General features: G+C 42.6%; 1 protein-coding gene across 5 annotated transcripts in view; it reads right to left on the bottom strand.

Annotated features, from left to right (window-relative positions):
• The window catches only part of pxb, a 525449-nt gene that overhangs the window by 467101 nt on the left and 41379 nt on the right, over positions 1-16969 (bottom strand). For all 5 annotated transcript variants that reach the window (XM_067347452.1, XM_067347451.1, XM_067347455.1 and 2 more), the window contains exon 3: positions 12263-12295. The gene's annotated coding sequence lies outside the window, so the exon portion shown is untranslated. The remainder of the gene's footprint in view (positions 1-12262; positions 12296-16969) is intronic.

The following is a 16969-nucleotide window of genomic DNA, read 5'->3' as shown; positions in this document are numbered from 1 at the left end:
TCGGGAAGCTCGAGACATCTTGAATATTACCACTAAATCTCAAGGCTCGTAATGCAGACGTTTTGAAATAGTTTCCAGACTGTCCCGTTATACATAACGCTCCCCGCCGACGGCAAAAAGCGGCCGATCGCCGCCGTAAAATACCGCGTCTACCGTGTTGCGGATCGTGGCAGGCCGATATTTATGAAATGAGCGTTTCGTGTAATGAGAATCGCGTTTGCTAATCCAATATCGTTGTTTCCGTACCTATCCGCGCATTCGTATGGAAATTTTATATCCCGAAACATGTTCGCTTCACTGCCGCTGACGTTTTAATTTGCATTCCAAATGCGGCGATTAAGATAATACGAGAGTTTGACGATTCTGCGTGTGAAATTTGTTATATATGTTATATCCGTAATCAGCTGTCGAAAAAATAAAAGACAGATTCGATTGTACTTTACACCGGCGAGTGCAAGTTACGCCGTGCTCTCGTATGACACAAACATTTCTTTTTCCGCTCAGCTATCCAAGAACGTTAAATCCCATCCGCAATTTCTTCCCCTCCGCGTGTTTTCCCAGACAGAATTATGAGCTCACGGTACACCACGACTGCACCTTTGACGCCGCCGGAAAGATGTTCGTGTAGCGATATATCCGCGTTGCTGCCGCCTTGCGTCGAGGCGAGCCGTTGAATTAGCCGAGACGTCGGAAATCGGCGTCGGAACGTTTCTTCGTTTTTTTTCAACAGCTTGTCCTGCGGGACGCTTCCTGTTTCTCGGATAATTCGTTGCTTACACGGCGCGGCGGTCGTCGCGACGACAGCGGCGACGACGACGGGAAAATAATTCAATCCCGCGTGTCTCGCGGAGTATACGAGGGTCAAAGGGTGGCCCGCAGCGTGCATCCTGTGTCCGACATCCCTCGGGGTGAATCTCACTAATTCAGTTGCCCACCGTGACGAAAAAAAATTATTCATTCGGTATAATAATTTTACCGCAAATGCTACATCTCGCGTATTTGTGCAGCTTAGAAGAGATCGCGTGCAATTGTCCTACGTGTTTCAATTATTCATAAAGAAAATATGTCAAGCTAATCGAGTAACAAAGAGTACAAAAGCATACAAAATTTGAATGAAGCCAATTACAATTATTTGTCTATAAAATAAGAAATCTGGAAGAAAAATCAAAGAATGTTCATTAAAATTTCTCTGTGATAAATTAAGAAAATACATCTTTATACAATTTAAACGTACTAATAAAAAAATTCAGAACTTTGTAACATTCTCGAACAGAATTCGATGATTTCGCACGATCAAGATGCGCGAAACAGATGGCCGAACTTGAAGGCGCATAAATATTCTTCTCGTAAATTCAAGGTGCCAATAAAGACGTTGGAAACGTAGCGTGATCGCAAGCCAAGGTAGTTCGTGATGAGAGGGAGACCTCATGAAACATGCGCGTGTACTTTTTTCGTTCATTGTATATACGCGGCGAGTCGTGCTCCGCCTCTCGTTCCTGCCCGTCTCGTCCGGGAAGAACTCGAGCCCTTTAACGCCCGCGGCGAACCTTCCGTCGTCGTGTACCTACATAATTTATGAGGATCAAAAAACGCGAAAAAGTTAATCAGCCGACCACACCATCGCCCGCCGCCTCAACGTCTTCCAGCTTCCAGTCTCGTCTACACCTGCTCCTTGCCACGTTCGCCGTTCCCACCCTCCGTCCCTCCAGCCGCGACTCCGCCTCGTCATCCTTTTGCGAGAGTTCGCCTTCGGCCCTTTCGCCCGGGTCCTTCTCGTTCCTTGCGAGCTTTGTCCCGGCTCTTCCCTCAAGTTCACATTAATTTCTACCTCGTTTGTGACGTCCGCAACCGCGATATTCTCTCTCTTCTCACATTTTTTTTCCCTTCTCTTTTCCTCCACCGTTCGTCCTGTTGCGACTTTATAATATCCTGGCAGGAGGTTTGCATAAATCCAGACTGTTGTCTTATCCATCGTCTCACCTTCAATTTCTCTTCCGACGTAAACGCCTTTTAATATGTTTATTCGTCTCAATGATCTCTGCGTTCCTTTACACCGTAAATTATGCGCTTCTGTCGCTTATTGTTTATTAGAAGAAAAAAAATGAGAAAAAGCCTAAATCTTTATTTATAGATAATTCCACGCATTTTTAAAAAAGTGACTTATGTTGTACAATATAAAAATAAATTACGTTTATCTTTTTGTAGCTACTCGATATTTGACTTTGCTCCCTCGTTTTCCCATCAAGAGATTTACCTAACATGCTACGCTGAATTCCCTATTAGCGCCCAGAATTTCTCCGTGCTCTTATTTATCGCCCGGGCGTCGGAACGTCTAATTAAAAAGGTGGAGGAGGCACGGCGGGAGACGATAGAGCGAAGGGCGACCGGCTCCCTGTCGAGAGATTAGAATTTACAGCGTTCTAATCGGGCCACGTAACTCAAAGACCAATGAGCGGAATGATTTATAGAACTTGAGGGGGGGCCAATTTTAATTCTCGCTTTCGAGATGCTTCCGTATTTTACAATACTTGTCTCTCTCGATGTATTAAAAATTACTTCTGCTAATGTACAACGGCTCTCGTAAAATAAAATTTCGAATTATGATATATTCCGCTTTTTATTACCTTTAATCTCTCGTCCGGTTGTCTACAAAAATTTTACAACTCAGATATTAAATATTAGTGTTTGCGCAATGTTTCATTTCAGACTAAATAAAATATGAAATGCAAGAAATTTGTCGAAATGTTGCACTTTCAGCGAGAAACAAGGCAGTCTATAGTGAGAGGATCGCATTCTAGAGGGCAGTAGCTCCTGGCGCGAAGCGCAGGATGTGCCGTCTCGCTAGTATTCCGAGGAGGAATTTTCGCGAAGAAACTTTTAAGACGACTGACATTCTTCGCCGCGAAATTGTCTACCGCTGTGAGTTTATCTGCGAATAAATTCGCATTTACCGCAAGGCACGGTCGGGCCTGCCTAGATAGGTCGAATCGAGACTTTACTCGGGATTACTGTTCGCCATCCACATTAGAGAACTTCCTCAAGACGTGGCCGCCGGCAATGACGAGACTACCGCGACGGAGAACGAAGCGGCGAACAATTTGCATAGATGCTAATTATGCGATTGTCTACCCGCGGCAGCCTGGAAATTGCTTCGCGACACGACGCACCGTACCGGCGGTATCGACGATAATTTTCCGAATAATGAGTTTTCGCAAATTTTAATGCATCGTATTCCCAAATTTGACGAGAATTCGAAGAACCACAGCTAGACAATAACTGCAAGCTGTCGTGTTGGGCGTCGCGTAAGATATTGCATCGATAAAAGCGACTCGGCGCTCGAACGATATAATATTTGAGATAAGAATTTTACGCGATTTCGATTTAAAATTCCAAACAACTTTCCTCACCGACTTGATTCCGTTACGTGAACAGCTAAAGGATCAACCGTCGTCGCCCATTACGCTCCCATTACACTCCGAGAAAGACGTGGAAACGATCCCCTATTTTTACGCCGTAAACCATCCCTCTCCGGGCGGTAATCGGTAGGTAAAAATCGTGTCTCCGCAGAGAGGATGCACCGTGTGCGCGACGGGATGGACGAGGAGAGGCGGACGACGGGAGGACGTGGAGAAAGAGCAGAGCCAATTACTTCCGCTCAGTTACACTCGGCGTAATCTCCGTTAAACTGTTTGTCGAATCATATTGAATTACCCGGCTCGGGGCGCCGATCCTTTGTGCCGCGACCCAGAGGGATCCTCCGTGAGATTAGATTAATTCGCCTGATTTTATTAGGACATTTCCACAGCGGCACGACGCGACTGTACACGGGGTTCTCCGCTTGCCTCTCCCCTCCCCCCCCACCCCTCCCTTTTCGCGCCGTCCCCTTTCATCCCGTGCTCCGGAAAGCGCGGCGGGGCCCAGGTGCGGTCGTTCTTTATCTTAAGGACTCCGGCGGAGGCGACATCCCTCTCCTCGGGAAATTTCATTTCCAGCGCGATTCAGGAGCGGCTCTCGGTCGCTTTTTGCCTCTCCTCGAGAAATTAGTACCGCTTTACGGTTCCTTGCGCACGCGGATCTCTCACCCTCCCGGATCTCGCATTGAATGCGCGCGATACACGCGCGCGGTGTATCCACGCAGGTAGGCCGAAAAGGTAGACCTAGCCGAGAAGCCCGAGGGGACGCGGTCTTTTTATTCCGCATTTATATCCAACGCACAATGCACAATGCAAGTCCACCTCTCTCCTCTCCCCCCCCCCCCTTTCCTCTTCTGCTCGAGCCGCGCACTGGTCGTAGCTGGAAAAGCCGATTCCGAAGCGAGCGCGATCTGTGACGAATAATTTTTACGCTAATTTCGAGTCAGAACGCGCCAGATGTCACCGAACGGAAAGAGGGCGGGTATGAGGAGGGGAGGGAGGCGACCGTTTGTGCCTGCAAAATGATTCGTTAGAAATCGGAAACGAGATCCTCGCGCTCGCGCTGGAAAATGCGACTCGAAAGCGTAGGAATAAATGAGAAAATGTTCATTTTGCTCGTTAATGTTAACGAATGATTGTCCGAGCGATCGGACCATTGTCACCCGGGATTAAATTGAATATAAATTGCATAAGCAGTGACGTCGCGCGCCTGAAAGTACACGTTGACAATTAGCCGAAATAATTATAACAGTATCTCTTTCTTTTTATTTTCAATTCTGTTGTCCGTACTTGTTACCGATTTAAAATTTTCCGGGTCGAGGCACTGTCATTAGTTAATTGGGCAATCGACCGAATACAATTCGCTTGAATTATGGCGATGCTCGGAGCGTTTAGCGGCTCGTTTCGAATGTAGGTCGTTCAAATAGGTAAGTGCCATAGGCACGCAGTTCGGCCAATGAGTAATTAAATAAGTAATGGGCCGGAGTTCACAGCGCGGGTTATAACACACCGCACGTGTGCTTGCTGCCCCAGATGGGCAGAGAATCAATTTCGCGTGTCCGCGGGATATTTTAAGTACATGCAAACATATTTCAACTATTTACACAAACTTTCGAAAGCAAATGAATCGCTAAAACTGACGAATTCACGTACACCGCCGCAAAAGCGGCTCTTCTACACGCAATTCTGGCGCCCTCGCGCGTTCTCGCTCTCGAATATATTTGCAATTTCAATTTCGGCGAGATAAAAGAGAAATTGTCAACAGGCTAAACGCGAAATAAATTTGTTGACCGCTGCATTGTATATTCATTCATTCATTTATTTCATATATATTTCGTTGACCCGCTTCAGTTTATTTTATCGACCTACCCTCGTCAAACGAATTCTGTTTCGCGGAGCCGAAATTAAATTCTACTTTCTGTATAAAATTCATAACTTCATGCTGACGCACTGTTATAAATATATGGAAATTCTGTGATAATGATTCAATCTGGACTATTTGGTTATTGCGCGGTCTTTTACAAAGAGCTATCCATCTCGTCGTGTAATATCAATTTTTTAATTTTCCATTATTCCGATCACAAATTACAAATGAGGCATCTAAAATCAAAGAGGATCAGATTTTATCAAAAAGTAAATCAATCGCGTCCAATTAAAATTAAGCGATTTATACTCTCTTTATAACAGATATTGTACAAAGACTTACGTGATACGTATGAGCTGCTAATCCTATAGAATTATTCAATCCTTGACAACAGCTATTAAGAGCTATAAGAGCTATTATTAAAGATGCCGGCTATAGATTATTTTAATGAGACTAGCTTATCTTTTACTAATATTGAAAATTGCTGTTATTAAATACACGCCAATTATGAGATATATTATATATACATAATGTAAGAATAATCCAATATCAGCGAACAATACGTCTCCTGTTAAGTAAATTTTGACACGGATAAAAATATTGCTCAATTACTCAATTTGTTACATTTATATTTATCATTTAGCATACAATCTAAATAATTTTATCATTATTGTTATTATTATTAATGATTATTAAGTGCATAAATGCGTTTTATTAATTACTCCAATATAAACCATTTTATTATCATTACACATACTTGAGATTATAATTTTATGAAAATTTTGCGTAATACATTATTCAATTTCGCAATTCCCGCAAATATGCGGTTGCAAACAACCGAGCTCAATTAATTTAATTTAATTTAGTTTGATTTATTTCTGTATAATTATGAACGAAAAAAAGCACCGCGTAGGTATTCCTCGTATTATTCGATCCAGAATATTTGTAATTCTTACAATTGCAAAGATTGCGATTGATTAAATTCAAATATGTTTCGCACGACAAATATTTCAAGCGTGTATTAAAATATAACATTATATAATTTTGTGAAACACTAACTTCAAATATAAAGATTTAAAAAGGAAAATTGCGAAAAATTATTTTTTTAAATAGACGCGTTAGACTCCAGAAATCCGAGAGTAATCTTTACCTTTCGAGTTAAACTCCTCGCGTACACAAGCTGTCAAGTTTGAAACTTAATTTTCTGTATATATACATACGTGCCTATTATTTACAATCCGATACGTCGATTGAAAAATAATAATTACAACGAGTAACAAGAGAAAAACGGAGAGGACCTCACATACTCACGCGACGAAAAGAAAAACAAGCATTTCAGAATTAACAGGCCACTGAAAAGGGTTCGTGTTGCAGGGGTTAAGCGCATAATCAATCTTCGTTACTCTCAAAGCACAGTTAGCTTTAAACGGTCGTCTATTAATCGCTTAGGACACACGCTCCGCGTTAGTTGACGGAAGTGTTACGGAATGAACGGTACATTGCCGCTCGCGCGCGCGCGCGCGCGAGCGTAATATTACCGTTTTATTCCGAACCGTCGGAACCGCGGCACGAAACCCAGCCACTTCTCACATGGACACACATACAGCCACAGACGTACGGAAACATAGACACATAGATACGTACACACCTGTACATACGGCGTGCACATAGCCAGCGGTAAATAGCAAATACGTGCGCGAAGTGCATAGCGACGAGTTATCGCGGCGAACACAATTTCGCCGGCGTTTTCTGTTCGTACGAGCTACAAAGCCGACGTGGCTGGGGAAACGCCGCGAATTCCGTCCATATACCAAATATTTTCATATTCCATTCGCGACTGCTGCTCCGTTCTCTTCTTCTCTTTCGCCCCTGTCTCTCTTACTTACTTTTATCCTCCTCTTCCACCGCGCTGTCCCCCCCCCCCCGTCTCTCTCGCACTGCGGCCGATACCAAAGGGTATTGGGATTTATAAGGAGGAACGAAAACTTCGCCTCTCCTCCTCGCCGCTTTCCCTCAGCGGGAGGAAGAAAAGCAATTTAAATTCCGATCGTTCATAAAGCGGAACGTCTCCCTCTCTCTCTCTTTCTCTCTCTCTCTCTCACTCTCACTCTCCTCCTTCGCCGCGCTGTTTTCATCCCCGCGAACCCCTCAGGCTTTACTCTTCAGTTTTCTTTCGCCTCGTGGCTCTTAGCCGCCGTCCTCTCTTTTCCCCGTTCGTTATTTTGGAACGCGGCTTTTGGTACTCGCGAAGAATGAAAGCCCGCGAGGAGGAGACGTAAAAGTGTCTCGAGAGCGACAGTTCTCTCTCAATACACGTCGAAAACAGGTGCGTTTTATTGTTGCACGAGCGATGGCGTTTAGCGCAAAAACTAGCGTCTCTATTTTCGACCGAGAATAAATAAAAACACTACGTTTAATGGAAAAAGGATAGAAAAGTTTAGTCGAACTCTCCACATTACTTGTGAAAATCGGCAAATCTCCACTTGTTCGATAAGCCAAAGTTTTATTAATTTAAAAAAATCTTATTGTTAGATACGAAAAGTATAATGAATCTCCTTTGATGTTGCATCTCTTGTGTACCGTGCAATGCCACACAGAGCGAAAGCTGTTTTTTGGATACGACATTGCACGCAAAATATGTGACACGCGTTTTTGCAACGCCGTATTTATAAATACAACGAAGACGCGCTCTCGAAGATGGAAGAAGGATAACGCGCACAAATACACGTGGCGCTCCCCCTCCCCGCCGCCCTTCGCCCGTTTCGGGAGAAGGACGGAAGAGAATGCGGAGGGAGAAAAGCGATTACGGTTATTTCTCGTGGGAGAACACGCGTCCCTCCCTCCCGCCACTCCTTCGCCTTGCTGCCGTTGTTGCTAATGGATCACATCTCTGAATTTCCCTGACATTACGTCCCTCATGTAAGATTTAAAGCAAAGTCCGTCTCTCTGCCCATCGAGACTGTGCGGGCTAATCTCTACGACCTAAGCGATAATTCTCTCTTCAGCTTTACCCCCTCCCCCCCCCCTCCGCCCTCCTCGCCCCATTCCTTTCCAACCGAGCATACCTAATACGCACATAATGCGTAGACAAAAGCGATGTCGTAGAAACCTGTAGAGTTCTCTGCTCCTTCACTTTCATGCGATTAAATCATTTCTTAGATGAAGATTTTGAGTTTTTTAAGCATTTAATCCTCATAAGACGATTTGTCTGAAAAATCTTTCGAAATTTATCCCAACTTACTGACAATTATACCAATTAACCTTTTCACTGTTACACCAAGATATCTGAATTAATCTGCATATATGTACGGGATCGATAAACATTAGCACCGTGATTGTCCATATGTGTACAGTGATAATATAGAGGGATAATGTAGGGCGATAATATACAGCGATAATGCAGTACGATATTTTGATCCTGTGAAAATTTAGTGCGTCCGAATATTAGAATTTTCTCCGTAATTAAATATAACTAATATCTAATTAATTGGAGCTCTCTCTGCAATTAAATATTGTAACTATGTTGAATGTTATATTTTTTTCGTTCCGTAATGAGAAAGCTTTTTCAGCTTCCTCTTTAAAATAATATATATATATATATAATTGGAACGCCAATATATAATATTTTAATTATATATCTTTACCTCAAGTTCAAATACAACTGGGCCGCCACATTTCATATCGATCCTCCCGCTCGCAAAATTTGCTCATTAATAAGACGGATTAACCCGTGCGATCCGACGCTTGCTCGCGTAACCTCGGTTCCGCTTTTTTCCCCGTTTAAGCATATCGCACGTACGCTCCCCGAAAGGATATTCTCACGTATGCCCGCCCTTTTGATATATCTCGCCAGTCGGCAAAAAATTAATTAAGCGCCCACATAGAAAGCGCAAATTACGCGGCATCGGTTTCGCGGCGGCGGCGAGCCAGAAAAATGGCGAATCCTTTAGGGCTGCTTAATTAAAGCCGTTTAGACTCGCTTTTAATTAAGACTGTTAAAAACCGAAATTAGTGACTCGCGTCTTCGAATTTGCCCGACATTTGCGCGACGAGCCTCCCCCCCCCCCCCCACAGTTCTCCGGGATTTATAGCGGCGATTGTCTCTGTCCATCAACGCTAATCTGTACGACCTCGGCGATAACTCTCCCTTTCGCTTAACCATCCCTTGTTTATCCCTCTCATTCTCGCACGGACCATCCTCGCCTCAGCGCGAACGTTCGTAATAAATTACACGTAATGTATGCCCATTTTACGTTTCTGGGCCACGTCGAGCCCTTAGACGGCAATTTCTGGCGTCGGCTAAGCTCGAAAAGCGGGTCATCGAAGTTCGCAAAAATTAATTAAAATGCTCACCGCAAACTTTACGCGGTTCGTCGTTTCGAGGCGTCACTAAAATCCACTGTGCACCTTGAGACTTCTTATGCAGCATTTAATTAAAAACGCTCTCTTCTTCTCGAAGAGGCGCGGAAAATTCTCGGATAACATGGTATTAACGTTGATTAACGGCTGAATGTGTAGAGGCATTAATTATTTCGAAGAAAGTAATTAAGAAACAGCGACTGTTTACCTGATGATGTGAAATTATTAGAAAATGAGAGTATTGATTTTGTCTTAGATATCGCAATAAACTCATTGGAATACGCAACATTGTATGCGATAAAAAGTATTTTGTTGCGAGAATTAATGAGAAAAATCTATCCTTAAGATGTAAAAGAATAATATAAGATAAAAAATAACAGTAACAAAGATTCCTTACTGAAGCATCGATCTATGGATATTCGAAATATTTTTCGCGCGAGCTAACATTCTTAATCCCGGTAATCGAATTCTTAAAGCATAAATTGTCCTGAACCCACGCACGGCCGTTCCTTTTCACGATTACGTTTTAATATCGAGAGTGCAGATCGGAAACCAAATACTAACGCTACGAGAGGAGAGCGAATCGAAGAGAAAATGGGCAGGCTTCGCGGAGGCAAGTTCCCAGATTTGTTTCCCGACGGACGTCGCACGTTGAACCGACGGTAGGGCTTGTCGGATTTTCGGCTCTCCCGGGCGGTGTCCCGAGGGAGGAAGCCACTGTCGGGATGGCAGAGGGCCCGGGACGAGTTTCTGGCACTTTGCAGCTCAGCGTCTGTTGAATATTTGATTGTAGACACCCCCGCTCCACCGTAACTCTCGCACCAATCGCGCATGACTAACTCACTGACTTGACTGATTGATTAACTGATGCGCGAATCGCGCGAGCAAGCGTGCCTTTGTGGCGATTTTATACATAAATTAGGCAGCCTCGAAATCTGAAATTATATAGTGCTTTATCTTGCTTTAAAAAAAATGCTTTAATCATTTATTAAATCGTTATCGTTATTTCGGCAGGGAAAAAAATACTTTTCATATTATAGCTTAGGAAAGTTCAGTCACTGTGAACGAAAATGTTTTACCATACGCCTAGAGAGTGGAATTTATCCGAGAGTGGAAGAGATCCGTACTTTAAAATGCCCAACAATTTATTTTTTCGCAAAAAATGATCAAAATATCAAACTGCGAGATTGCAAAAATTTGAAATATGACGATTCGATTGTTGATTGAGTTCGGATGCCAAAAAATTCTATTTTTCTCAATTGTAAAATTTCAAATATTATATACATATTTACACATGATATGCGCATACAAATATCAAATACGTATGTACGTGGCTGCACAAGTACATAAATAAGCGACCGTAGCTTAAAAGCGGCGAAAGCAATGGAACGAGATAGAATTGAAATTTATCTCCCGACAGTCACAAAATTTCCTTCACGTCGACCCTCGAATTAAACGGCTGGCATAAATAAGCAAAACGCAGTCTCCCGCTCCGGCGTGCGACTCTCCAAGAACCTTCGTCACTGCTCGAAGCTGATTAACCGTAGCCTATACAGAATGCCCGCGCCACCCTCGCAACGAGACTGATCCCAGCGTCCTTCCCCACCCCCTCGCGCACCCTTCTCAGCCGTCTGTTCTGCTCCCTGTCCCGCCGCATCAAGTTCAATGAAACTATACAAACTACGGTGGCTCGGTGCTCTCAGAGAGATACCGAGCCCTTCCCTCCCACGTCCACCCTGTCTGCAGAGCAGATACGAAAGGGTGGATGAGTGAGAGACGGGCGGGGGGGCGAGGAGGGGTTCACCTACGAACAGAAAAGGAAACGGAAGCGAGGCATCGGGCTATGAAAAGGTGCCTCCGAAAGACGCGAGAGGCAATAGATAGAAAGACCGGTGGAGAAGGACGGTAAGAGAGCGCGAGGAGAAAGAAAGAGAGTGAGGAAGGGCGGGCGAGAAGGAGATTGATTAAAACGCCGCGGGAGTTCGGCGTTTTCCTTTCACCATTGATTCCGTTTACCAGCGGCCGCGGCGCCGGCGCCTCTTTCACTTATCTGTCAACACTTACGTCCGCCAAAGCTCTCGAATAATGGGTTCCTCGTTTCGAGAGCGATCGTGAGCGGAGAAAGCGCGCGTGGATGGGGATGGTTCGCGCGCGCGATCGGAGGTGCCGAGATGAAAAAAGTTTTCGATCGAACCAAAAAGCGGCCTTTATTATCGACGCCTTTTCCCCGCCTCCTTCGCCACATTCCCATCCTCTTTCATTGTGGAGTAACGCTGGTATTACCATGAGAACTTTTTGACTAGAGAAGAGAGCATTCTGTCTGCCGAGCCGCGAATGATAGTTCAAGGTGAAGAGTTGCATTCGTATTCGTAATTATTGCGAATTGTCGACATAAGAGATCATTTCAACTGGCTGTGTTAAGTCACAAATATTTGAAAAACGCGATTTTTTACGGTAATGTATTGATTAACAGGCTATTCCGTCAAATGCATTTATAAAAACGTTCATGTACGTTTCTTTATATTTTTAAATCAAATATTTAGTAAGCATTATTTATAGTCTTTTTTGCCAATATCTATAACTATACAATTAGAATAGAAAAACAAGTTGTTTAAATAGTACATACCAATGTATTTTCTGCCATCAGCCAATGTCACATCTGAAAAAGAGAGAAATTACAAGATTAGAATGTATTGAAATCAAGGCACAATAAAGAAATCAATAAAACATACATTTCTTCGTTTAAATTAAAAAAAAAAAAGAGGAAGAGAGAGAGAGAGAAATGAAAATAGCTGCAGCACCACAAATCATAATTGACGATTCCGTTTGCCACTCGAATGACTATTGGAAGGTTATTGCGAGCACGTTCGTGCGGGCGTAAATTTCGCATGGAGAGCCGCGCGCGGTCTGCTGAATGTCTGGAATGAGTCGGATCACACACGTAGCTCGATCACTTGGCGTGCAGCTCAGCGACAAGTCTGGCTCGAGATATTCGCATGGTGGTCGGTGCTCGCGAGTACGCGAGTGAATGCATATTCAACACACACGGACACACACGCGCGCGCACTCTCCTCATTAATGTCTCACTCGCGACGGCTCCTCTCTCCCCTTCTCGGTTTTCCCGGCCTCATTCACTCAACAAGCTTTCCCCTTCCTCCGTTCTCATTTCTTCCGTTACGTTTCCCGTGAGTGAAAGAAAGAAGCTATCAAAAGCGATTTAGTAAGTTGACCCTTTCAGTTGTTGACTGTAATACTCTTTTATAATACTGAAATGACGTTTAACGTTCAGAATTGACCGGCGAGTAGCCGGTCTGCAGCTGTCACGTAACTAAAAATTGTCCAGTTATCCTTTAATCCCAGAATGAGATTTTAATTGTTCGACTAAGTTTATAGCTTGGTATATATTTGTAAAAATTTATTTATAGTCATAATTGCCGACATATTTACTTGAAAACACAATCAAATAAAAAAGAATACAATATAATAGGAGTATTAAAACACGTGCTACATATATTATGTAATGTACTTAACATAAATATGTATATAAAACTAGTATTAATAGTAATTATATAACATTCACAAAGAAATAAGCCAAATAATTTTAGATAAATTAATTTATGTCCTGCAAAACCAAACATAAATTCAAATTCTGCTTATCGGTGAATTATGTTGATATATCAAAAATATGAATTTTATGGACATAAATAATGACTAAAATGTCATCCACGCATGTGTAATAAAGTACGGAACAAGGTAGATAAACGAGGCGTAGCCAATATCCAGCCGCTCGCCACAAGCAGGCAATTTCCTTAATCCATTTCTCGCGATATTTGGCGGAAAATAACGTGAATCTTTCTTCCACGAAAACCGCCAAGTCAGGCAATCACGAGGATGCGGCCAAAATTGAAATGGCATCCGAAGGGGTCGCCGGGGTCTTTTAGCCCGCAACACTGACCCAACCGCAAGAGAAAGATAAATGCCACATAAATCCGAAAGGAGCGAAAGCAATAAATGTTATCGGAATCCGCGCACGACAACTGGTTCGGAGAATTTGGTTAAAAAGTGTGAGTATACTGACGCGAAAAGAAAAGGCTTTCGCGCAAAAAGAATTCTTATTTTCCAGGACGCCACTTACATCCGGTAAACGGTGCTGTCCAATAATAATTTTCCAAACACAACTTCCGTCCGGTAACTGTCCGCGGTTCAACAACGACGGCCCCGTCAAAGCCCTTTAAAGTTTCTCCCTTCTTGTCGACCATCGTCTGCGGGAACCTTCGCGGAAAACGCACGTATAACGCAACTCTTTGTGCGACTTTGTGCGCGTAGAAGAATTTTATCATGTAACCGGCACGAGAATGGAAATGTTGACCATTCTTTTGAGCTCTCTTTCAAAGCTCGGCGCAAAATGTCGTAAAAAATTAGACGCACAGAAGAGAGCGGTACGCGTTATGGGACATAACGCCACACGTTATTTCTTACGCGATCGTATCACGTCGCGGTATCGCGCGACTGAAAGAGGGAAAATAGGTGCGCGTAAGAGCAGCGGCTCGGCGTTACGGCGCGGTAAAACGGAGGACCGGGGTGGCTTTCATGTCGGATAATGGGATGTTTTATGCCAGATGGGCGATACCGCGGCCACAATGTGCCCGCGGATGGGCAAGGGCGCTGATAAATATTCAACCCCCGTCATTCCTTCCGGATGTCGGCGCAAGAGTCAGCGCGTTTCCATGATCTTGATCGATCACCCCCGCGCGCAAGAAAGACGCAGGGGGGACGTAAGAAGCGCGAAAGAGCCTTCGGCGATGTAAAAGAAAACGGTCATTATCCGCAGCGACCTCCCACAACGCGTTGAATCTTGTAACTTGGGGCCAAGTTAGAATCGAGATCGATCTTCCTCCGAAATTTTTAGATCTTCCTGAATTTTTTGACGCCAGTAATTCCCTTTTTGAGAGAAAGAGAGAGCTAATGAGAGATTCGGTGTGATTATAACCGCGATTTGGCGTAGCTTGATCGAACCAGGGGAATACACCGTGGAAAGTCGATTATTCGGATTAATGGGGGACAGTGGATTGTGTCTGGGTAATCGATATTTCGGATAATGGGCCAATCTTTAGCGTGGAATTGCAGGTGCTCGATAAAAGCGCCGCGATAATGACTTTGTCGTTTTATTGTGAATTATTCTCGTAAGAAAGAAATTGATAAAACGGAAAAATTAGTTTAATGGAAAACTTATTTGAACATTAAAATTGCGAACGGGAAAAAAAGATAAATTGTTAAAAATTTGTGAGCAATAGTTCTGTTCAATTGTAAAGAAAGACGATCACCGAACTAAATATTCAATTTCTAATTTATTATAAATGTTCGTTTAATTTTTCATATATTTATACAAATCCATGCAGATATATTAATATCTGAATGTCCCGATAAATTTATATCTGAATATTGCCATCACACAGATATTTTATATTATGAATATTTTATTATGTTCTATATTTGATAATTAAAAGTCAAAATAACTAAAAATTCAAATAATTTATTTAATTATAAATTAAAATTTCCATCTTTCTCTCTCTCTCTCTCTCGTAAATATTATATTTTCTATTGCATTATCACATTTCATTCCACATTACCTCGCGCCACTAAACGTTTGTTTTCATTTTTCCAACAAGCGCTACAGCATATTTCTCGATAATAATAGCATCATGCTCGAGGAACCGTTCATGCGGATTATCGGTATTTTGACGTATCGCGTGGTGGAAAATCGATACGTCCTGTCAGATAAAGGTCTACGAATGGACACTCAAGAACGGTGGGACAGTATCTCCGGACGAGATCAAACGCGACTGTCCGTCCTGGGTGCCAGTTGATACGTGAAATCTGATGGATACGTGGTCGAGGGAGACTCGCCGCCTACCATTTGTACACTTTTCGCCACACATTTCGTTCTCCGTAAATATAATTGGCCGACCGGAGGAGAGAGATCAAATAATCAAACGCGATGTCTCTATATCGCGGCAGAACTCGTTTTCTCCATGAATTTCCACGGAACAAAAAATTAAACCAGCTAACACAGAGCGACGTTGATGGAATATAAAAATTTTTTTCTCTACTGTTTTTATCGTTCTGGTTATAAAAAGAAAATAATATCAACTATAGGTAATGCTAACTGCAATCGTTGCGCAAAGTGTTTCATTCTTCAAATTGCAATTTTATCTACAATATAAACTAAAAAAAAAAAATATAACTCGATGCTGTTAACCGAATTGCGAATTCAGATGTTAATATTTCTTTTATACGGCCGCTGGCATTTTATTCAGCACAACACGACCAAATCTGAAGCGAATTGAGGCATTTCATGTATTAGACGTTGCGCGACTGTAATTCCAAGCGGCTTTTACTGGCAGACTTTTATTAAGATCGCGAGCTATCTCGCATTGCGAATGTCGCGAAGAACTAGTCGTGTTTCTGAGAACAATAGCCCGCGCCGGTATTTCTTATTCTTTTACTCAAAACCTACGCATACTGGCTGTCGAAGGAAAGTAAGACCGAACTTACGTTAGCTACCGGGCGACACCACGTACCATTGTTCTTTATCGATTCGAGCAGCTGCGTTACCTTATCAACAAACACGGTACGTGGAATGTTGAAAGGCAATAATATATATGAGCGTACTAGTACATATCAAGAAATATGTAAGTATATACTTGGGTTAGCGGAAACTGTTACATATTTTCTATTGCGACGTGTCAGAACTGCGAAACAAGACGGCGAAACGCTTGCGCTCGTGACCCAATCATTCTGCTGACTACGGAGAAGTGTCGTGTCATATCTATAAATCTCGGCCAGTCCCTTACTCTCATGCTCATAAAAAATTTATTAATTCGGTAGTACATAATTCATTCTCGTCCCGACCTGATCTTCAATCCTCATCAGCTGAGCACACGCTTCCACGTCCTTTGTCATAAATATTTTACACAATGCTTTCTCCCTACCAATTAACTATAAAAGAAACTTATAATTTAGGGAGGTCAATCCGAAGTAACAGTGCCCGTTTGCTAGGACAATACATCTTTGATGAACAAAAAAAGATAAGTCTGTTGTACGCCAAATTGTGTTATCTTCAAAATTTTTCTTTTCTGTAATATATGTATTTGCAATATAATAATAATTTAAAGAAGCTATTATTAAAATTGATTTATTAAAGATTTGTTGCTACAATTGTATACTTTGTAGACTGTAAGATATGTTTGATAAATGAAAAAATCTAATCAATAATATTTTCTTTAGAATTCTTTATCTCTTTAAAATCAAAAGACATTATTTTAATGCATAA

The sequence above is a fragment of the Linepithema humile genome, chromosome 1 (assembly GCF_040581485.1).
Source record: "Linepithema humile isolate Giens D197 chromosome 1, Lhum_UNIL_v1.0, whole genome shotgun sequence".
Classification (NCBI taxonomy): domain Eukaryota; kingdom Metazoa; phylum Arthropoda; class Insecta; order Hymenoptera; family Formicidae; genus Linepithema; species Linepithema humile.
This window is presented reverse-complemented; position numbering and strand designations above follow the sequence as displayed.